The sequence below is a fragment of the Martes martes genome, assembly GCF_963455335.1.
Source record: "Martes martes genome assembly, chromosome: 4".
Classification (NCBI taxonomy): Eukaryota; Metazoa; Chordata; class Mammalia; order Carnivora; family Mustelidae; genus Martes; species Martes martes.
The window spans coordinates 136,442,772-136,465,656 of record NC_137891.1 but is presented as its reverse complement, the minus strand read 5'-3'; the positions used below and the strand labels follow the sequence as shown (position 1 = coordinate 136,465,656).

The following is a 22,885-nucleotide window of genomic DNA, read 5'->3' as shown; positions in this document are numbered from 1 at the left end:
AGTTTGAGAAGCCCTCCAGATGCTCCCTGATGCTGAAGAACCACTGTGTTGGAAGGAGAAGAGTTCTGAATTAGATCTTCCAAATAAGAGGAGCATCAAGCTGTTAAACGAATCAACAGGTGGTCCATGTAAACCAAGCTTGGTCCACATTCCTGGCATTATCCGAGGACTAAACTGAGGCACATGGCCTTCACCTTGAGGAGGTTATTGCTGGCAAAGGACATAGGACCAATCTGCCTAAAGAAGGAGGTATTCCAAACTCTTACCTGTGCTAATGGGTCTGTGTCCCTTTGGATACCCACACCCAGAGAACCTGTCCTTTCCTTTCCATCTGTGTAACCCACTGGGAGTCCTTTGAAGATCAGCTTTCCCAGACCTGCTACCACCTGCCCTAGCTGAGCAGGGAGGCAGGTGGTCTGTAATGGGGTCCCTTGCCCAGGATGTTCTCCACAACGTAGCTGTCTACCTTCACTCCTGGTTTGCTGACAAAGCAGAAGAACAGAGATATTTTGGGTTCTGGTCATAAAGACCTAGCATCTGATCCTCTCTAAGCGAGGACATGCCTTCTGAGACTGCTTAGCAGACAGACGTTTACCCACCTGCATGCAGTCCACTCTGACGAACAACCCAAACACCTATTGGGAGAGTTGAAAAGTGAGGCAACAGGCAAATGCTGCTGCCTCCGTTTCTACTTAGGAGGCAACCAGGTAGTCGTTTTTCTTGCCTGAGGGTGCCAGCTGCTTGGAGGCACAGGAGGAGTGGATCGAGAGAGAAGGCGAAGAAAAGACTGGGAAGACTGAGCAGCTCGCTGACATCCACAATCACGGCCAGGGCTGTGCTATGTAACAAATATGGCATGTGGGCTAACAGACTGGGGACTAAAAGGCTTAGGATGCCGATAGGATGGACCAAGTCTTGAAAAATAGGAAATAAAAGGCCAAAAAAGCATGACAGATGGAAGCCTCAGAAGCTTGGGGGAAAGGATGGTCAGTGGGGACTTGGGCAAGCAGAGAGGTGCATGAAGGAGACATTTCTTAAATGAATCGATCTTTGAAGAGTAAGGACTGGGTAGGTGGTGGCAAAGGAGTGGGGAGGACTTCAGAATGGATGTTGAGGGAGTATAAGAGTGGGTTAAAGCTGACTCCATTATGTGAATATGGGAGTCCCCAAAGGTTTCTGAGCAGAAGTGACAGGCATAGGGAATATCGGAAAAAGAACTGAATGACCTTATGTTGGGTGGAATAGAACTAGGAGACAGAGAAAGAGAAGATGGACTATTTCCATGGACGGTCTAAGGGCAGACAATGGGGTAAAGAGCCCAGGATTTGCGTGTCACTCAGTATTGCATGTGTTGAATGAACGACTTAGCCTCACTCAACTCCTACGTTCTCTGTCTACAAAATGGGATACCAAGAGGGCCTGCCTCACAGGATTTAACAATTAAAGGGACTCCTACAGGAGAGAGCCTGGCACACGGAAACCACCCAGTGTTATCTATCACCCTTGCTACCAGGACTTCATCAAACAGAGAAAGTGACTGGAATGCCAAGAAAGAGCTGGAGATAAGAGTAGGACATGGAAGAACAATCAAGAGTTCTTTCTTGGGGCCAAATGGGGACTGACAGCCCAGAGGTGGTGCTTTAGCCCTAGACTTGGAGGGGGCATCTGAGGGAAGGAGCAGCACACATCCGGGGTCTTCCTCACACGGCAGGGACAAGAAAGCCAGATTCCAAGGAGTGGGGCAGGGGTGAGGGGAGGCGGCCGCAGACGCTGCCAGGCTGGGGGACACCAGACAGCTAGGAAGAGAGAAGGATGTTGGGGAGGGGGGGCAGACATTAATGCTATAGAGATAAGCTTAGCTATAAATACATTCTACCCGGAAGACAGACCAGAAGAGCATACTCTCCATGTGGCTGTTGCTTGGTGGAGAGAAGTGGGGGACTTTCCGTGTTGTTTTTATGCACTCCTGCAGTGTGTACGTTTTTATTTTTTCGGTCTCAACAGCTAACACTTCTGTTGCATGTCGTTGTTCTGCTTTACAGATTCTGAGATACAGTTCTGAGAGCTTTACTCACTTAATCCTCAAAACAATGCTATGAGGTGCTCACTACTGCCTTTCCCAATTCAGGATGTTGTGCGGAGGAACCGGCGCTCCAAACGCAGCAGCCGGTTCCAGAGTCCGTGCTCTCCACCATGTGTGATGTGTTCACGATGAAAAAAAAAAAAAATGAATCCCAGCATGTGTTACTCAGAAAACCAGGGGGAGGGGCAGTTATCAGTCACTTTATAGGGGCACAGGAAGGAGAGAGTGACCATAGCCCATGGGACTGGGTGAGGAAGGGGCTTGGGGTGGGGGGGCCCGGGTGAGGTTGCTACGGCACGAAGGGAATGGAGGTCCCATGATAAGGGGTGCCAGAGAGAACTATTAGTTCAGGAACTTCGGCAGTGCGCGTGGGGGGCGATTTCGAGAAGTAGCGGTGTGCTGAAGACGAGGAACGCGCTGCGAACTTTGAGGGGTGGGAGGATTGCTTCAAGAGATGGCTGTCATCTGGGTATTGTAAAAAGCCGAGGAGGAGTGCTGAGCAATCAAGGAGAGTGTGAAGATGCCAGAGAGGTTAAATGAGGCCCCAAGAGCACGGGCTCAGGTCAGAGATCTGGGATGAGAAAGGGAGGCCTGGAAGACACTGAGGGAAGACAGGGGAGCAGGCACCCAGCAGCTCGGGCCAGAAGCCTTTTTCCAGGTGAGTGACAAAGGGCCACCAACCAGAGGTGCGCCCAACGTCGCAGGCCAATCTCTCAGGCATTGCGCTGGCCAAAGGAAGCCAGGCACAGGAGCACATGCTGTCTGATTCCACGTGCAGAAAGTTCAAGGCCAAACAAAGCGATGGTGATAGAAACTAGATAAGTGGACAGGGGGAGAGGAGATGTATGAAGCAGGACTGGCCATGAGTCTGGGGCCAACTGCTGAAGTCGGGCGGCAGGTACATGGGACGCCTTCTTTCTTGGTAGATGGAAAATTTCAAGAATTAAAAGTTAAACCCTGTGATCCTAAATACTTCATGGTCTAGAACATGATAATAATTAACACTATAAGAGGAGCTCTGTCATTAAAGAATGGAAGATAGGTTAATTATTATCTACCATTTCCTCCTCCAGATCATGATATAGCAAGTACGTCCAATGTCCACAGTGCAGGGGAAGGACCTGCCTTTTGAGGAGGCACAGATAGGATGAAGGCAGCCATAATCCGGGCCCTCTGCCCATTTTATACAGCACTCAGACCCTGAGTCCCAGATGCCAAAGTTCAACCCGCCAAGAAGCACCGCTCCCTGCATTCACCCTCAAAACACAAAAGCCTGTGGTCCACATACCCATAACCAGTAGGCTAAGAGACATCATAGGACATTTAATTTTTCTTTCTTCTTTCCTCTCGCCTTCTTCCATTAACTACAGCAGGAAACACGCTCTACCTCCTTTCAAACATGTCCGGATTTGATAACTGCTTTGAGGAAAAGCAAAATCTATGAAATTCCTAGGGTGACCAGCAAGGTAAACCCGGGCTGGCCCTCACGGCTCGAAGTACTTCTTGTTTTGTATGCGGGTTCCTGAAGACATCAAAAATAGAAATACCACACGATCCAGTAATTGCACTACTGGGTATTTACCCAAAGATAACACAAACACTGATTTGAAAAGATGTATGTGCCCCTGTGCTTTTTGCAGCATTACTTACAATAGCTGAGATACGGAAACAACCTAGATGCCCACAGAGAAGATGAATGGATAAAAAAGTTGCATATACATACAATGGAACATTACTCAGCCACAAAAAGAGAATGAAATCTTACCACGTGCAACAAGATGAATAACCCAGAGGTAGTCTGCTAAGTGAAAGAAGTCACTGGCCTTGGCAGCAAGTGACAGCTTTGTCATTTTTCCTCTTCATACTTCAGAAAACAAAAGGGACAAAATATTCCTGGGGCTGGGCACACAGCAGAACTCAAGAAATACTTTACCAATGAAATGATGACGGAAGTCTCCATGGCAGTACCTTAGGTGAGTGGTAAGGGCCTGAACCCAATGTATGGACACCGGAATTTCTGACAAATGGGATTGTGTCACATTACAAAAGGATTCCTTCAGATAATATTTCCCCGGATGCATTATCTACTGGACCAAGAGGTTAAGTCAGAGAAACTCATCGTTCAGCTTGGATTCTAATTAAATACCAATTAGGAACCATACAAAACATCTCTGCGTTATAACACTTTACACAACTGCTTCTGTGTCTTGAGCACAGTTCTACTTGGTTTCCAAAATATAATATGAGTCTGCATACTGTCCTCCTTCCTGTACTTAGGAAAGGGAGGGTGGGACAGACTTTGGTTTTAGGATACCTGTGACCCTTGGCTTCAAAAGCAGCTCCTTCTCTGGCCTTGGTACACTTTTCCCCTTAAGGATGGATACAGCAAAGTAGAATCCTGCTGCCACTTGCCCTGGAAACGAAGAAGTACCCCCAGAGGCCTTCACTGCTTACATCTGTCAGGGGAGGTTGGGTGCTTAAAGTGGGGGGAAGGGATTGTTTCCCAAGGGTAATTCATCTCATGAGTGCCCTTGGGCGTAACACACACTTTCAACCAAATCCTAATAGTTCACATGGCAATATTAATACTTTTTATTGATTCACATATTTAACTGTAAAGTTACTTAAATTTTTCTAATGCTTATTGAATTCAGGGATTAAACTTCTGAGAGAGATGTAGGAGATCAGCATGTAGTTGTCTGTGGTCAAATACGAGCTTTAGAAGGTAGAGTTGATTCCACCAGAAGTTTGTCCCTGGAATATTTCTCAAAGTGCGTGAGATTCTCGGGAACACTTTTAGGCACCGTGTAAGTCAAAGTAAATGTTACGTGTTTATATTACATGTAGAAATTAGGAGACTGATTTTAGTAGACTGGGTAAACACATCCAAGTCCTACAAACAGCCATTACCTATTGGTGGCATTTATAAACGGACAGACTTTGTGGCCACATGACCACTGGAGGCCCGTGCCTTCCCTTAAAAATGAAAACCACCCCAAGCTGAATTCTGGGGAAACACCCTTAACGTGTCACACACAGATGCTGCCACACATTTATCGATCATTTCTGCCTTTCCACAGTGTAAAACCTGATATTCTATTTCTAATGTGGTAAGCCAGATGTAATAATAATGCCATTAAAAGATGGCAATTTATAAAGTGCTTCCTCCCATACCATCTCTATGAGACAGGGTTCAATTACTGAATTGTATTTTAATTCCTCCTTACGGACTTGTGTGAACCTCTTGAACTGGGCCTGCAAATTTATGCAACCAGTAAGTAGGCTATTTTTGCAGATAATTGGAAAAACACTGGAATCCTTTTGCCCCATGAGACTCCTGTTTTTTAGTAGCCTGTCGGGTGCGTCCCCTCTTAATATGTAGTGTATTTTCACTTATAACAATTGCACATGCTTTTTTTTTTTTTTTGAGATTTTCTTTACTTATTTGACAGAGAGAGAGAGCACAAGTAGGCAGAGCAGCAGGCAGCAGGAGAAGAATGCTCTCCACTAAGCAGGGAGCCCAATATAGGGCTCAATCCAGGACCCTGGGATCATGACCCGAGCCAAAGGCAGATGCTCAACCAACTGAGCCACCCAGGCGCCCCTGCCCATGCTTCTTAAAGGGAGGAAAGTATTGACTTTTCCTCTCTTAAATATAATTCAATTAATGACATTTTCTTTTGGGGGGAGGACTGGGGGGGAGGCAGGCTCCCCGCTGAGCAGGGAGCCCGATGCGGGGCTCAATCCCAGGACCCTGGGATCATGACCTGAGCTGAAAACAGAGGCTTAACCCACTGAGCCACCCAGGCACCCCAATGACATTTTCTTAGAAGCAGATTATACCTGCACTTAAGAGGTAATGTGGAGCAGAGACCACAAAGTGACTAGAAGCTGGATTCCTAATAGGGCTGCCTTTCAGAATCCCCTGGACAGCTCTTTCAGGGCACCCACATCCAAGCCTCCTGAGTTAGAATATCAGGGCCAAAAGTGCATCTTGAGAGCACTCCAGGTGATCTGGCTTGCACTCTGGAGAAAGAGCCACAGGACTTGAACACAGAAGGTCTATTCAGGTACAATGCCCAGGTCTCTCTGACTGCTCTGTCTGAATTAAGCTAGTGGCCCTGGACCAGTCACTTCCTCTTTCTGGGCCTCAGCTTCTACATCCTTAAGAAGGGAGAACTTATTAATAGAAGTGCTCTGTGCTGCTTTTTTTTTTTTTTTTAATTTTTGAACTTGACTGTAGTTATACAATATTATACGAATTTCTGGTGTACAACATACTGATTCAACTTCTCTATACCCTATGCTCTGCTCACGAGTGTAGCTACCCTCTGTCCCCATACAGCGCCGTTACGGTACCATCAACCACATTCCCTATGCTGTGCCTGTTATTCCTGTGAGTTCTTCGTTCCATAACTGGAAGCCTGTGTCTCCCACTCCCCTTCACCCATTTTGCCCCTCCCCAATGCCCTGCCCTCTGGCAACCATCAGTTTGCTTTCTGTATTACAGGTCTGTTTTGGCTTTTTATCTGCTGATTATTTTTTAGATTCCCCATGGTCCTCCCTTCCCTACTCTTCAGAACTACCTGAACCGCTGGTTTAAGCTCTTAATACTTATATGGGTGAATGATGACCGGGTCAGGGACCGCATGTGCCCCCAGAGTGAACTGACTGGGTGACGGTAACTGCTGGATCCAGGGCTCTGGGAGGATCACGCACGTAGTGGGAGGAGGGTCAGTACAGAGCTGCTCCTGAAGCTCCCCAAAGACATTATGCCTGGGGAACCAGCCATTTTCAAACCAAGGGGGTCCAAAAGCTGGCAAGTATACAGGAGGGAAAATAGTGTCTACGGGTGTTTAAAAATAAAGCCATGCCCACAAATACCGTAAGCTCGCTTTTAGTCAGAATGTTATGGGAAAGGATATCAGAGTAAACTGAAATTTCTGGTTGGGTTACCACGTGCACGAGCACGCTGTCGCCAGTTTTCAGAGATAACAGCACAATACATACACAGCCCTGAACATAACTGATGGTTAAGAAGGCCCTTCTGTGAAATTTCATGATTCTAGATAAAGCTGAAGAACTCTTTGAACAAGTCTATCTTTTTTCGGTGCTGACCCTGCTGGACGGTCCCACCCTCCTGACTCTGCTCCCAGTCTTCTCCTGGGGGCGTCTTCATGTCCCTGATTGTCCTCTGTCTTGGGGCTGACATCTTCTCCTGTCTGAGCCCTCCAAACTCAGCTGTCCTTGAAGATTCTGCCTGAGTGCCTACTTGTCCTCTCTCCAATCTCCCTTTCATCTACTCTCAAAGGCTGGCACAGGCTCTTACATGTATATCTGGCCTGGGATCCCCACCCAGACAGCCTGCCTGTTCCTCAGACTCACCAGAGGCTGGACTCCCCGCTCTCTGACCCAGGGGGCCTTCTCAACCTCCTTGCTAATAAAACAGCCTTTACTCTAGTTATCTAGACTGAAGACTTTAGTTCTGAGACCGCCCCCTTGTTCCTTGACATCCAAAGAGGTGACCAGTCCATACAGGTTCTATTTCCCAATCCACATTGACCTTCCGGTCAGCCTCTCCCCTGATGTGTGCTAGGAGATGACAGCAGTGGCCTTGCTGTTCTTGGTTTCCCTAAGTTCTCCCTCAACCGCTGCTCACCTGTCAGATGGCTGGTTGCCCGCCAATCATCCCAGATAATGGCAAAAGCTAATCAACAGATAAGAGCTCTGGGGCTCGACCTGATGGTGGTTGGGAATGAACAGCCTGGAGCGCTGCCCCTTCGAGATGGCTGTCATAGCCCCTGAAAGGCAGACTCTGCGGATTCCCAAGGCTCCTTGAAACACGGTATGAAACCACTGCTCTGAGCCGTCAAAGATACTACAGCCAGACAAATCTTCTGAAAATCAGCTCTAGTCACACAATGTTCCTCAAACACCATGCACCGGTTGGGGGGATGGAAACTATGGCTGTATTTACTTGGGCAGAACACTCCCACATTGCCATTCTCATCCTGGGTGAACACCAACAGAAATGTGTTCACCGAATGACATGCATTAAGATGTTCAGGACGACACCATTCATAGCAGCCTGCAAACGGAAATTGCCTGAATGACTGAAACAGGAGAACACTCACTTGATGGTACACTCTACAGCAAACACCAACGAACAGGCCTCAGACCCATGCAGCAATACAGGTGAATTTCACAGATATAATGCTGAGTGAAAGCCAGATTCACAGAAAAACAAAAAGGAGCACACACTATAGGAGTCCAGTAAGTACAAAGATGGGGGAGACTAATCTGTGTTGTTAGGCATCAGGCTAGAGGTTACTTTTGAAGGGGAAGGTAGCAAAAGGGGCAGGGGGGTCTTTCCCAACTGCTGACTACGTGTTGTATTTAGCCTGTGTGTGGGGGGGTGGTGGTGGCAGAATTATACTTGTGCTCTGGGTAAGTAGCTGCATGCTATGCTTCAATAAAAAGTTAAAACAAAACCATCGACTGCGCCCCATTAACTTGAACCAAACACAACTTTCCCTGTGGCTCAGAAACCCATTACAATATGGCTCTCACCCACCTTTCCGGTCTTTTCTCAACTCTTTTTCTTTTTCCCCCTCCATGAGATGCTGTGGGTATTTACATTTTCTGGGCAAAGGGTCCACAGCATTGATCAAAGGGGCCACGTGATCCAAAAGAGGAAAAGACAAATCATCGTCCTTGCGGCAACCTGAAAGATCTCTGAAACTGAACTCTGTGACTCGCTTTGTTATCTTCAGAAAGCCCAGGCCCCTCCCAACCTCCCCTGCGAGATTTCACCCCTGTTTGCAGGTCATGTCAGGTTACCTCCACTACCAAGTCTCTGATCACCCTCCACCCCAAAACTACCCCCTCCCTCTCTCCCACAACGGTTTATCAGGGTCCACTCTGATCCTTTGGTAAGCACCGAGCGTGTACAAATAAACAAAGCCTCAAGGAGCTTTCGATCCAGGAGAGGGAAAACAGATGTATCCACAAATAACTTCAAGCAGAAAGAAGCATCGGAAGAGAGGTCGGCTGAAGGGGAGTTCAGGGTCCACGGCCATTCCCTGTGGCTGGGGGGAAATTTGGGCAGGCTTTGTGGAAGAGGTGACACAGCTTTGCACCACTGGAGCTGAGAGGGGAGGGCATTAGGCAAAGGCTAGTGTTATAAAAGCTCTGGTGCTGTGTAGGCCAGATCTGGAGGTAAGTCTAGAGCAAAGACATTATGAAGTCGTAAGGGATGGGGTCCAAAGATTGCCCACCAGGCTCTTAAGTCTGAATTTGGACACTGTAGGCAATGAAGAGCCACTGAAAAATTCTGAGCAGGGAACGATATAATCAGAGGTGTGCCTCCCTGTTACATCAGATGGATGGAGATGGTCTGTTCCTCCTCTAGGAGTCTAAGACACATGGTGCTGCTTCTGCGGCACAGAATAGCCTCTTGCTTTGTGATGTGGTTACCTGCATGCTTCGTTTTTGTGCCCCCCACCGCCACCGGACTCAAGCTAATGCAAGACAAGGCAGGTTCTAGTGCTAAGCATACTGTTTACACACGGGAGCACTCAATAAACATTTACTTAACAAATCAATGGGCAATGTCTACCTCAAATGGTTTTTGAACGAATGAGGAAAGAAAGTGGGGGGAAATGGGAAAAAAAACCACACACACGCCGTAACACCAATGAGCTGGACGGTTCAGGTGCTCCACTCAACCTTAGGATTCCAGCTCGACGCCTACACATTCACTATTCTGAACGACTGACACCTGGAGGTAAACTCTACGATCACAAAGGAGAACGTTTTAAGTTACTTAAGGCCTGGGTGAACACCAACAGAAATGTGTTCACCGAAAGACGTGCATTAAGATGTTCAGAGAGACACCATTCATAACAGCCCCCAAATGGAAATTGCCTGAATGACTGAAAGTGTGTGTGGACCGGGGGGCCCTCAGCATGAAAGGGACTATTCTTACATCAGAGTCTGGTTAGAGCTTAGCACCCAGACCGTGGAATGTGGGAATCCAGCCTCACCCTGGGCCCTGTCTCCTGACATCTGCGGCATGTGGGAAGGTGGGGAAAGAGAAGACTGTTTGACCTCTCAGGTCCCTGGAGTTCTTTATCTATCAAGAAAGGATTTCTGGGACAGCAAATCCTCTGAATGCTGCAAAGAAAGGGGCTCTGCCTCCAAATCAAAAGAGAAAGAGAAATCACCCCCTGCACGATGGGTCCCCAGGGCACAGTACTGCTCACAATAAAAGCCACCAGAAGACTTTTCTTTGCACATCACCACCTTTTACCTTTTGAAGCTCTTCCAATTTGTTATCACATCTCCCAACCACCGTGTCATTAAATTCTCTGTCCTGCCAGTGTATGAGAAAATGGAGGCCGAAGGAAATCTGAGGACTTGCCCAAGGCCCCCGGGACTTGAGAACACCAGGCGCTGGGGCTCCTGACTCTCAGAAGGCCCCTCTCCCCCCACTCCATCCCAGGCTCTCCGATCGATCATTTCCACCCTGGTGGGGCTCCACGGTTTGGGGGAGTAGCTTTCACAGGGAGCGAGGACTCAATAGGGGTGGCCCAGTGATAAGGTGCCCATGTCTGTGTGAGCTTGGGGTGCCTCCCTCCAGTTGGTCAGGTCCTGGGTGAGGAAGGGGCTTTATCATCGCCCAGGGCAATTCAGGGGGAGCTGAACTCTGGAGAATCTGAGCAGCTCGTGTGGCTTCCCCCGGTGAAGGTTTGGGGAAGGAAAAGCAAAACATAGCAGCACCATCTGCAACGGCCCAGGCTGGGAAGCCGCGGGCTGTGGAGGGTGCCCTGCTTTGTGACTGGAACTGGCTCATTTTCTGGTCTGGTCTGGATTTCCTTCCTTTTTACTGCAACGCCTCCCAGCCAGTCAGGCGAGACCCATCATTGGCCACCACGACTTAGTCTCGCCCTATTTATGGAACAAGCTTGGATATTTGCCTTTTATTATGTTCTTCCCCTTTTCAATAACAAAAGGAGTATACTGAAACATTCAAACTATATGCATGACCGTGGAATGAAAAGTTAAAACTCCTTCCTTCTAATCTCACTTTGAAGAGGTACCCACTGTGCACAGTCTTTCCTTCCTGGCACACCTTCTTCTGGCCTTCTCATACATCCTAGACAGGTATCTGGTTTTTGAACAAATGGGACATTTACATACAGTTCAGCAAATTACCTTTTTTTTGACTCAACAATTAATATATTATGAGCAACCAGCCTTGATCATACGGAGAGTTGGTACATTTTTCTAATTTTCTTGTTCTGAGACACCTGAAATTGACTGAAAGAACACAAAGGGCAACATAAACATATAGGTTTCATTTTTAAAAACTAGTCATTTCTTCAGTTGCTCTCCTCCCCGGTGGACTGCTCCCTAATCACCTTGAGAGTCATGGCAGGACCAACCTCAGAACATGCTGGGGAGGGGAAGACCCAGACCCCACCGAGTGATATCTGCCTGCTGCAGGACATTCTGAGAAGTGGTTCGGGCACCAGTGCCCAGAGGCTGAGTCTACAGAATTTCGAGACTCCTCACCCAGGATCCACTCCCCTCGGAGGGGCTCTTCTGGTTAGCTGCATGTCACAGGAGGACTAGCAAATTCAGTGAAAGTGCAATGCTTTGCAATTGTTTCCCCTTCTGGAGATCCAGGGGCCAACAGTTTGCAGGGGCAGCTGTCTTGTTTAAATAGGGAACTTGAGTTCCCTTCTCAACAGCACATTCTCTCTGCAATGTCTGCCCGGGGCCACCCAGAAGCATGTGGCTAAGCCAGATAGTGGTCCCCCGTCCCGGGAGGAGTGTGTGCCAAACCTGACTTAGAGGCTGAGACCCAAGCCCCAGTCTGAGCTGCTATCTGGACCAACCAGATGGGGAGGGACAGAGAGAATCTGGGACAGCTAGCGAGAGCACCAAAGGGAAGAGTAGGTCTCTGCCCTTGAGTCAGGATCTGCAGACAGAAAGAGGGAGGTGGGAGGGCGTGCCTCTGTGATGTGTTTTCTGAACATGGTGAAACAGCATTCTGGTTGTGGTCAGACCCCACAGGTAGCACATGTTTTGATTCGTTCTGCTACATTTAGAACATCGAGTACTTCTCTCCATGCACAACACCCTTCTGGTCCTTCAGAGGCACGGACTGAGGGCTCACAATCACCCTGGGTGCAGGAGAGTACTATTATATTTCCCTGTTAGAGGGGAAAAGAGAGGCAGAGGAAGCTAAATAATTTACCTAGCTAGTAGCAGATACAGGATCTGAATGCTTACCCCTCAGGCTGCAAGCCTTCCTTTGCTAGTGTGATGTTTCTCAAAACGTGTTTACGACCTTACAGGCATATGTGGAAATACGGCTCCAAGTCCCATATAGTTTGGAAAACCCTCACTGGAACAAAGATAAGCAGGCTTCTTTCATGCAAGACTTCTAAAATGCATTTACGATTTGCAAGAGACATATGGTTTGCAGCATTTCCCCCAATTCTCTGAACATAGAAATGTTTTCCTAGGAACATCTCATGAGATCAGTGTGTTCTGCTGACCACATTTGGAATAAATGCTGGCAAAGGGAGTTGCTGGGAACAGAGCTTAAGGTCTGGCTCTTGCCATTTAACTAACTTTGAGACTCTGGAAATGGCTTAACCTGAGCCTCAGTTTCCTCATTTGTAAAATGGGAATAATAGCAATTTGTGCCCTTCATGGAGCCGCTGGGAGGATTCACTGCATAAGCAAAGTTCTTAAAATGGTGCCTGGCTTGAAGCAGTCAATCAATGGCAGCTATGAAAACTGACGATCAAGAATACTGACTAGTTTAAGAAGAACAAGGGAATTAGCAGAGAACCCCCAGAAACATCCTTCCAAATGATGTTCACCAACAACAGTTCCTCCTGTTAGAAACATGAGAAATGTCTTCACAAAGGAAAATCCGGAAACACCATAGATTGCATTACCATTCCAAGGGAAGGGGAAACAAGGGAAAATATTTTCAAAAAGTCATTCAGAGAGAAAGTTTCCTTGGCAAAGAGGGTTCTCTGATAGTGTAACTGACACAGACCAAGGACACCAGCCAATTCCCTGAGCATGAAAGCAAGCTGAAACGTCCTTCACAAGCAACAGAGTCAGGCGCTTGGACCCACTGCGTCAGGGGAAAGGCGGGAGATGCACACTTTTTTGGGGAGGGGGGATCGATTCTCCTAACTGAACCGAAAATGGCTTGGCACCCACAGGATGTCTTCCTGTTCCCGTCTCACGGAGTGACTCATGCATCTGCCATTTCGCTTGTAGCCACTGTGGGAGAACTCTGCAGCAGCTCTGCCTCCACAAAAGGCACCCCCCCCCATTCTGGTCATGCCTGCCAAACACATGACAGTTGACAACACACCAAAATGTCCCCCCTCCCCAAACTCCACCAAGCTGCGGTGGGAGACTGTGGCTCCCTGAAGCTAGAGTGGAAACCAAGGGCAGAGCCCAGGGCTCCCAGACGCAGGGCACCTGAAGTAATTTGCTCCTGGTGAGCCAGCTCTACACACTGGCCTTGCTTCCTGTTGTGCAACTATGTAAATGAACCTGTGCTGGGCCAGCTGCGCTGCGTGCCAGGGATAGTGTGAGTAATGGAGCACCTCGGCAGTCTCTCAGGGGGACTTGTGCAAAGAGTTGGGATACCGACTCTAGGGAAGGGGGGGCAAAGGGCACCTCTTCCTCTTCCTGGGAAACTGCCCATGAGTATGGAGAGGCACCATCCTGGCAAGCACAGCCTGGGGAAGACGGGAGGCAAGATAATCAGGGTCTGAGCTGGAGGGTAAGTCCAACCTAGGGGACTGGACTCCAGGCTAAACTCAGATGAGTTTTTTTGGGTTCCTCAGATGCCTCAGTTTCCCTATATGTAAAACAAGGGGGAGCTGGTTTCTTTTCCCCGGGGCCTCTGTGCAGGCCCCAAATGTGTGTGCTACCTAATGCCCACAGCAACGCTGGAAAGGAAGTGTCTCTCTCCCCATTTTGCAGATATGTAAACTGAGGCTTGGAGAAGTGAGCATGGCTGCAGTCCATATAGGTGATGGTGTTGGGCAGCTGGGATTTAGACTGAGAATTGTGGATATTCAGATGTGTCCCATCCTGAAATTCTACATGGGCTTCTAAGCTTCCTTAAAATGGTATTTGCAAATCAAATCAGTTCTTAACTTTTGACATGAGAATCACTTGGTACATGACCTACAGCACATTAAAAATTTTACTTCCCGGGGTGCCTAGATGGCTCAGTTGGCTAGGCCTCTGACATCAGCTCAGGTCAGGAGGAATGGAGCCTCGCATTGGGCTCCCTGCTCAGCAAGGAGCCTGCTTCTCCCTCTCCTTCTGCCTGAGGAGGCTCTGCATACTTGTGCTCCCTCTCACACACGCACTTGCGTGCACTTGCTCTCTTTCAAAATAAAATCTTCAAAAAAAAATTTTTTTTTCACTTTCCTTGACCCTTCTGGGACGATTTATTCTTTCACACTGCCAAATAGAATGTGTTTAGGCAATTGTGAGTGGATTTTGAAATGAGCGAAAGCAAACTCTAATTATAATTCTCATATTAAATCATTAACAAAATAAGTCATCAAAATAATTCCACCGCTAGACATGAATGATGTTCTAAGGCAATACCTCAGTTACTGGTCTGAAAAAAGTTGGTGCTGAGAGATGGAATAGACATGGGGTGGTGGAGAGAGCTTCTACCCAGCTTATGGTCCATGGAGGCCCAGTCGTTAATTAGCTGCTTAATTTATTCAACTCACTTAATCCCACCCCTCTTCCCTCTCTTCATCAGTAAAACAGAGGGCTTGGAGTAGATCCCCATTTCCCACCTAGTTCAGTAAAAAAGACTCCTTTTAATGGACAAGTGCTGACTGAACTCTTTCCCTCCCAAGACAGGTGTTCTTTGGCACCTGTTATGAGAACACAGAATGACAAAAAATTAACACAAGTGTTGTTCTCTTCTATTAATCACAGCATTTTCCTACAGTTGGATAACAGTGCACTGATGTTCAAGATTTTATTGATTCACCTTCTTGTCAGTGCATGGCCCCATCGACATTCTGACCCTTGGTAAGAAATGGTCTACTCTCCTTATCGTCCGCTGTCCACAGATTTTGAACTTTTGCATTAAGTGGTCTCAGACGTTCCTTTCAGTGTCCCACTTTGATGTTATCACATGCTAATTATTTCTTAAGAAACTACACACCAGGTTTCTATTTTTTGTTGGAAATAATAAAGCAAATTTTCAGTCAACGATTTCGTTTGGCACTAAACCACAGTCACTGTGCAACCGATGCATTTACTCATCAGACACATACAGAATGCCCGCGCTGGGTAGACAGAGGTGAGCAAAACAGAGACGGTCACCATCCTCCCAGAGCTTCGGTCTGCAGCAAGGCCTTCTCACAGTCCCGAGCACCCCCACCTCTACATTTCCAGCTTTGACCTCTCCCAAGGGGCTGTGGCTTCCAACATCCGCCTACCAGCTCAACATCTCCATCTGGATATCCACTGGACATGCATCTCACACTCAACACCGGGAAGGTTACCTCCGGTTTCTTCCCCTTCCGCTTGCCAAAACCCTTCCTCCCTTGGCATTCCCCAATCCCTGAAATGGCAACATCATTTATCCAATGCTCAGGCCCCAAGAACTTGGAGTCATGCTGGTCTCCTTTCATGCCCAGCAGTTAATCTGGGAAGAAAGTGCTGCTGGCACCCCCTACAAGAACAGAGCAGCTTGCTGTTACTTCTATGCTTCTATGCTCCCAGCATGGTCCAGGCCACACTTCCCTCTCCCTTTCCTATTCCTCTCTTGCTGCCCTACAACTTACTTTACAATCAGCAGCTAAATTTAATTCAATCCCATCACACTGTTCTTTTTGCTTAAAACCTTTCGGTGGCTTCCCATAATTCCTGGAATAATTCCAGGGTCTTAGCATGGTTTAGGAGACCCTAGATCTGGCTCCTGGCCACTACCCCAGGCTTCTCTCCCACTCTCCTCCTAATTCTTGTGGTCGACTTGCTTTTTCCATAAAAGTGCCAGGCCTGCTCCTACCTCAGGGCTTTAGCATATGCTATTCCCTTGCTTGGGATGCCCTTCCCTTACATATCTGTATGGGTTATTCTCTGTTTTTGTTTTTTCCCTTCCAGTTTCTGCTCACATCCTTTTTCTCAGGATGGCAATTCCTTGATTGTCCTGCTTGAAACAGCCATCATCCTACCCTACCTGTCACATTCTTTTTCCTTACTCTGCTTCCGTTTTCTTCTGAACATGGATTATTGCCTCATATTACATTCTGTGTGTCTTTCGCCTACCTCTGTTCCTAGAATCTGAGCTCCGTGAGAGTTCTTTTTACAACCTCAGCCGGTTCACCCCTCTTTAGACAACCTGGTCATCTCCCACTCCTGGGAGGTCACCATGTTGATGCCAAACTTAGCGCAGACCTCCAACTGGCCTAGCATCCCACAGCCCAGAACCTATGAGCTCACAGAATCCTCCTGCTCAGCCTCCTGAGGAGCTGGGACCACAGGCATGCACCATTGCACCTGATAAGGTCTGTCTTTTTCAGTGCTGTTTGCCCAGCTCCTGGAGCACTGCCTCATATGCATGTGTTGAGTGAGTGACTGAGTGACAGAATTCCATAAATACCACTTATTGAGTGTGTCTTATGTGCCAACTTCTGTTTTTACTTTCTAACCCATATGACGACCTGACAATGTGTATAATATTACAAGCATTTTGCAAATAAGGAAACGTACTCAGAAGGTGTATGGGAGTTGCCCGCGGTCTCACAGCCACTGACTGGAAGAGGCAGGGTTTGAACCTGGGTTTAAGTTGCAAATATGAGATAAGAAGGCCGAGGAAACGGCAGAGTGTCTGGGTGGCTCAGTGACTCTGCTGGGTGGGCCTGCGGTTAGCAGGATACTGACACTTCTGTGAGAAGGAGATCACAGAAATTATTCTAGCAGCCACTGGAGAAGTAGTCCCACCCTGGACGTGGTGGTGGCGGTGGTGTCAGGGAGCTCTGCTGAGCTGCCCCGTGGCTCAGCCAGTCCTCACCACCCTCGGGCTTTCACACAAGTCCGGTCTCCCACCAGTTCCTGCTCACATCAGCCTCTTCCTACCTTATTCATTAGAGGTTCCGGCTTTGCCCAACTCCAAAGCCTGCTCTCTGACCATGTGTGTGGCTCTCCTCAGGGCTGGTTGACAGATCTGAGGCAGGTGGAAGGTGCCCAAGGGTGATGGGCAAGGTGTCCCGAAGGCAGAATGTCAGCTACCCCTTGCTCTGTGCTTGGGCTAAGGCAGCACCACCGTGAGACACTATGGGCAAGTTTGGGCAAGTTTAGGCCTCCGCTGGTCAGGTTCTGAAACCCCATCAGTGACCTGTGCTCATCAAACTCAAAGAGAAGAACCAGTGGGCTCGCTCCTCCCTGCACAGGGCAGCCCTCCCTGGGACCAGGGGCTTCAGGGAGGATGCCACGGGAGACACGGGGGGGTGGGGGGAGCTGCCTGGGGAGCACATGGGCCAAGCAAAGGGAAGTGGGGAGTAGTGAGATGGCTCCGTTGGGTGGTGGTGAGGCCCGAAGGCCACCCTGAGGTCTAGCAGATATCTGTCTGGACAATGCTCAGTGACCATCAGCTGATTCTTCTCCCTTCTAGACTCCAGGCAGAGCTCCTGCTTTCCAGGAACACAGTCCATTCTCTGAGAGGAGAACTCCAGGGACCATAGTTTCTGTTAATACTCAGGCCATGACTAGAATTCAGGGCCTAGCTCTTCCTGCTCTGAGATCCCCTCCCTCAGGTGTCATCTTGATGGTCCATCCCCTCCCACTGTGTTTGGATTTTTGCCAATTTAAGTCTGGAAAGATCATCTTAATTCCAGGCTCTACTGGAGAACAGAGTGAGTCTCTACAACCTCCTACCCACTGACCACCAATGCACAACAGAGTCACCACACAGGGACCAGCAGGGTCTTTACGCAACCTAAGTTTACCGGACACCTACTGTTGCCAGGATCCACTGGAGGAACCAGGGATAGAGCAGTGAGGGAAGGCTGGCATTACACAGGCGACAAGAAGTGCTGTAGATGTTGTATGGGGGTGGACTCTATGCTGCGAAATCACAGGGCAAAGGAGCTCCAAGTGGGCCCCGGGCATCAACAATGGACCTCCAGAAGCGGTGTTTAAAATCTATGCCTTGGGGCGCCCGGGTGGCTCAGTCAGCTAAGCGTCTCCTTCGGCTCAGGTCATGATCCCAGGGTCCTGAGGTTGAGCCCTACATAAGCTCCCCGCTCAGCGGGGAGTCTGCTTCTCCCTCTCCCTTTGCCCCTCCCTCTCCGCTTGTGCTCTCTCTTGCTTTCTCTCAAATAAATAAATAAAATCTTTAAAAAAAAAAAATCTATACCTTCAAAGGAGGAGCCTGCTTCAGAGTTTTCTACTTGGAAAGTTAAGAGATTTACTCCTAACGATCCCCCTGTTGCTAAGAATATCCAGCAGATGAGTTTCAGTGGGAGGGAAGTGTTATGTTTCCACGCTTGTACACTACAGCCAACCAGAGCTGGGCACGAAGCAGACACAGTGAGTTCAGACAGTCCAAGTTCAAACGGCCTGCTTAATCGAAGCCTAATGTGGCCATGAAAGCCACTGTGAAGCTGGAACTGCTGTGGGCAGTAGTTATAACTCTTCCAAAGTTACTTTTCAATCCTCCTCCAAAATGCATTAAAAAAAAAGTCCCTATCTTTTGAACCAATAATTCTAACCTAGGGAATTTATCCTAAGGAAATAATCCAAAGTATAAGGCATGTGCATAGAGATATTTACTACAGTTCTGTCTGCTGAAAAATGAAGAAAAAAATAAAAATTCACAAAACATACAAGTGGATAACTGATGGTATGTCAGCAAAAGGGAACATCCTACATCACTGAAGGTGTAATTCTGAAGACCGTATTGCTATATAAAAATATTTAGGACAGTACATTAAGGAAAACATTTGTACCTTCGCTACTCACAAGGTGTATAGCGATTATATATGTAGATGGACAAAGAGTTATTAGAACATAGAAAGATGAAAATGATTTGCCTAGATAGGACTATGAATGCACTTTGGCTTTTGTTGTTTGAATAATAAAACCAATGAAGAATATAACAAATAAATATAATCAAGTATCCCATATTTCTTCCTCACTCAGCTAGAGCAGAGGCAAATTACTCCCTGTGGGCCAAATCCAGTCTGTTGTCAATTTTTGCAAGTAAAGTTTTATTGGCACAAGGACATGTCCACTCGATAATGTATTATTCATGGCTGCTTTCACCCTACAGTGGCTGAACTGAACCGTTGTGGAAGACGCTGCATGGTCCACAGAGCCTGAAAGAGTTACTATCTGGCCCTTTACAGAACAAGTTTGCCAATCTCTGATCTAGAGTAAGGAAACGTTACAGCTTCATTCAGAAGTCCACTACATGTATAACCCACCAGGTACTCCACGAATACGGACAGATAAACAGGGTTATCACCTGTTTTGTACTTTCATCCAGTAGATCTTAGAACAAAAAAGAATTAAAATGAACTACCTCCCCCAAATACTGCTCTCCACTGTTTGTTCCCACTTCAGCTCAGATATGAAGGTTACGTATTAATCATACAGCTTATCTAATTTGGACCTCAGTTCATTTTTATGAAATACACACTGGGGAAAGAAGACAGAAAATGACTTCTTAAAGATTATGAGTGCTCAGAACTAAAAAGCATTGCTGATGGTTTAAATGGTTTTTTGTTTGCTTGTTAAAGCTCTTCAGGGCTTTGGGAAGAATAAACAAGTCAGAATTCCTGGCTATTCCAAATGACTGCACACCTGGACTTCAAGGCCGCTTCTTTTGTAAGGTCAGTGACATGTGCACCCAACGTGGACTTTTCGTCCAAGCTGTTCCTACCGCTCTACAAAAACGCATTGACTATGGAAGACAGTTCGCTGCATTCTAGCCTAAGTCCCTACCAAGATGTCACCTGTACTGTTAACTGCCTGGCACCTGTTTCCTTTGTTTGCAAAGAGGGGAAAGAGGTGAGCCCAAGCTTCACGGCTAACAGCTGGTTCTCAGATTTTGGAAGAGCTGGGTCACCCCCAACAGGAACTTAGCACCAAAGTTACAAATTGCTCTTTGATTCCAGCATTCTTAGAGTTCATAACAATTAAACTAGCTGCTTGACATTAGAGCAAGTTATTGAAAAAATACTGTATTATCTAAGGACAAACTCTAAAATCAAGGCAGCAAACTCTAGGTCAAAACTCACCAACTGGCAGCTGGAGGGCTGGATTGGCCTGCAGGCCTGTTTTATTTGGCCTGCAGGGAATTAGTTAAACACACACACAGAGTGCCAACATTTAGAAATGGAGAGATTTCATATAAAAACCCAGATATCTGGCACGTTTACAGAGAACACATTCCCATATGGTTGCTGAGCTGGGCCAGATGGGTCTCGCTCCCTGTCCTGGCCTGAGTCCTCCCGCATCTGAGTTTTTGACCATGGGGTAAAAGATCTTCTGGAAAGTTGTTCTAATGTGTCAAGCAGGTAGTGGGACCAATGACAAGCTTAGGAATCAAAAACTTCCAAGTCCTGAGATAATTTCAGCTCTCCCTCCTTCTCCTTTCAGAGGTGGCACGAATGAGGGACAGCTCGCCAGACACAGATTCTCCAGCACTCCTCCAGAAATCACTTGAAAACAGGCAGTCACGAAAAGACTCCTTCACAGCAACATGCATTAATATCAAGAAACATTTTATCCTTTTGACTCCAGTCTCTGTTTATTACCCCTGACTATTCCCCAACTGCCCAATCTTTATGATTATACGTATGTGCTGGGTTTCTTCCAGAGGTAAGCCGCTATACTACAGATTCACAAGGAATCTAGGAATTCCGTGATCCTGAGGATTTGATTAAGTTCAGCTGAGAAGAAAGCACCCATGCAGACCAAAGAGGTCTTCACTCCTAATGGCTCTAACTCTGTGCCATGCACTGTGCTTGGAGCTTTCATCCTCAGGTCACTCCAGGAGATAAGGAGGATGATTATCTCAAAAGAGGAATACATTTTAGAGCCTTAAATGACAGAGTCCAACTAAGCTGAAGAAAAAGAAGAAAAACAGTGCAGAACAGTATGTACAAAGTGACGTCCCCCACCCCCCCCCGCCAAGAGAAATATTTTTGGTTATAAATAAAGTCACTACTCTTCAGTGAAAGAATGCTAGCAAATTACCATGTGATTGGTCTCGATGTCAAAGAGTGCTATATTCCACTCTTTGGAACATTCAATGATTTTTGGTGGTCACAGACATACATTCTTTAATAATAATAGCTAATGTTTATTTAGCTATTATTAATAATAGCTATTATTTAATAATAATAGCTAACATTTATTTTAATAAAAAGATAATTACACCCTAGACCAATGGTTTTCTGGATGATATCGCTTACGAAGAGGCTAACGTAAAAAATCCAGTCAAGAAGTAGGCAGAAGACATGAACAGACACTTCTTCAAAGAAGACATGCAAATGGCCAATAGACATATGAGAAAATGCTCAACATCACTCAGCATCAAGGAAATACAAATCAAAACCACAATGAGATACCACCTCATGCAGTCATAATGTCTAAAATGAACAAGTCAGGAAATGACAGATGTTGACAAGGATGAGGAGAATAGAGAACCCTCTTAAGCTGCTGGTGGGAATGCAAACTGGTACAGCCACTCTGGAAAATAGTATTATGGAAGCTCCTCAAAAAGTTAAAAATAGAGCTACCCAATGACCCAGCAATTGCACTACTTAAGTATTTAAGCAAAGGAAACAAACACAGTGATTCAAAGGGGCACCTGCACCCCAATGTTTACAGCAGCAATGTTCACAATAACCAAACTATGGAAAGAACCCAGATGTTCATCAACAGATGAATGGATAAAGAAGATGTGGAATATTATTCAGCAATCTCAAAGAATCTTGCCATTTCCAACAACGTGGATAGAACTAGAAGGTATTATGCTAAGCAAAATAAGTCAGTCAGAGAAAGACAAATACTGTATGATTTCACTTGTACGTGGAATTTAAGAAACAAAACAGATGAACATAGGGGAAGAGAAGGAAAAATAAAATTAGATGAAAACAGAGAGAGAGGCAAATCTTAAGACACTCTTAGCTATAAGGAACAAACTGAGGGTTGCTGGAGGGGAGGTGGGTGGGGGTATGGGGTAACCGAATTGGGTGATGGGCGTTAAGTTGGGCACTTGGCATAATGAGCACTGGGTGTACACGCAAGTCATGAATCGCCAAATTCTACTCCTGAAGTTAATCATACAGTATATGTTAACTAAATCGAATTTAAATAAAAAATTTTTTTTAAAAAAGAGGCTAACTTAAATGCTGAGTTAACTTGAAATAGATTTAAAGAAAAAAAAGTAAACATGATATTAGATGCCATACAGGTATGCAAAATACTTGTGTTTTATTCATTAGAAGAGTAAAGGCACAAGCTGTCTACTTGTTCATCAGAAGAACAAAGGTCTCTGATCCTGAAGGGCAGAGTTCAGAATAAGGCTGGATTCACTAAGGATAGCATCTCTGGCTGGTCTGACTGAAGTCACTTTCCAGGGTCTGAAGGAGGGAAGGAGAAGGGGAAGCTGGGCAAACACAAAATGCCCTCTAGTATTTCAGGAATCTGAATCTTGGATTCTCACCATTAACATTTAGTATGTGTTGTACCTTGTACCTGAAGCAG

The 22,885-nt window shown here is 46.7% G+C and overlaps 1 protein-coding gene across 3 annotated transcripts in view; it reads right to left on the bottom strand.

The window, feature by feature from the left end:
• Window positions 1-22,885, bottom strand: part of GNG12 (G protein subunit gamma 12) — a 127,427-nt gene that overhangs the window by 17,969 nt on the left and 86,573 nt on the right. The window contains exon 1 of one of the 3 annotated variants that reach the window (XM_080802439.1): window positions 8,658-8,783. The exons of the other annotated variants lie outside the window; for them this stretch is intronic. The gene's annotated coding sequence lies outside the window, so the exon portion shown is untranslated. Of the gene's footprint in view, window positions 1-8,657; window positions 8,784-22,885 lie in introns of those variants that run through there. 3 annotated transcript variants of the gene reach the window in all.